At 40.9% G+C, this 795-nt stretch overlaps 1 non-coding gene across 1 annotated transcript; it reads left to right on the forward strand.

Moving 5' to 3' along the window:
• Positions 1-366: 366 nt before the first annotated feature.
• LOC112764781 (small nucleolar RNA R71) lies at positions 367-474 on the forward strand. Its single transcript, XR_003183337.1, has one exon. It is a non-coding gene; the product is annotated as a small nucleolar RNA R71 (small nucleolar RNA).
• Positions 475-795: the final 321 nt, after the last annotated feature.

Here is a 795-nt window from a genome sequence, read left to right on the forward strand (position 1 = left end):
TTGAAGGGTTCTCAGGATCATAAGCTTCTTCCTCAGATGAAGCTTCCTTAGTACTGCTTGGGCATTTTGCATTCCAGACAGACTTTGAGAAATCATATTGACTTGTTGGGTCAATATTTTATTCTGAGCCAAAATGGCATTCAGAGTGTCAATCTCAAGAACTCCTTTCTTCTGACTAGTCCCATTGTTCACAGGATTTCTTTCAGAAGTGTACATGAATTGGTTATTTGCAACCATTTCAATCAGTTCTTGAGCTTCAGTAGGCATTTTCTTCAGATGAAGAGATCCTCCAGAAGAGCTATCCAAAGACATCTTGGACAGTTCAGAGAGACCATCATAGAAAATACCTATGATGCTCCATTCAGAAAGCATATCAGTGGGACACTTTCTGATCAATTGTTTGTATCTTTCCCAAGCTTCATAGAGGGATTCTCCTTCCTTCTGTCTGAAGGTTTGGACTTCCACTCTAAGCTTACTCAATTTTTGAGGTGGAAAGAACTTTGCCAAGAAGGCATTGACTAGCTTTTCCCAAGAGTCCAGGCTTTCTTTAGGTTGAGAATCCAACCATGTTCTAGCTCTGTCTCTTACAGCAAAAGGGAATAGCATCAGTCTGTAGACCTCAGGGTCAACCCCATTAGTCTTGACTGTGTCACAGATTTGCAAGAACTCAGCTAAAAACTGATGAGGATCTTCCATTGGAAGTCCATGGAACTTGCAATTCTGTTGCATTAGAGAAACTAATTGAGGCTTAAGCTCAAAGTTGTTTGCTCCAATGGCAGGGATAGAGATGCTTCT

The sequence above is a fragment of the Arachis hypogaea genome, chromosome 2 (genome assembly GCF_003086295.3).
Source record: "Arachis hypogaea cultivar Tifrunner chromosome 2, arahy.Tifrunner.gnm2.J5K5, whole genome shotgun sequence".
Classification (NCBI taxonomy): domain Eukaryota; kingdom Viridiplantae; phylum Streptophyta; class Magnoliopsida; order Fabales; family Fabaceae; genus Arachis; species Arachis hypogaea.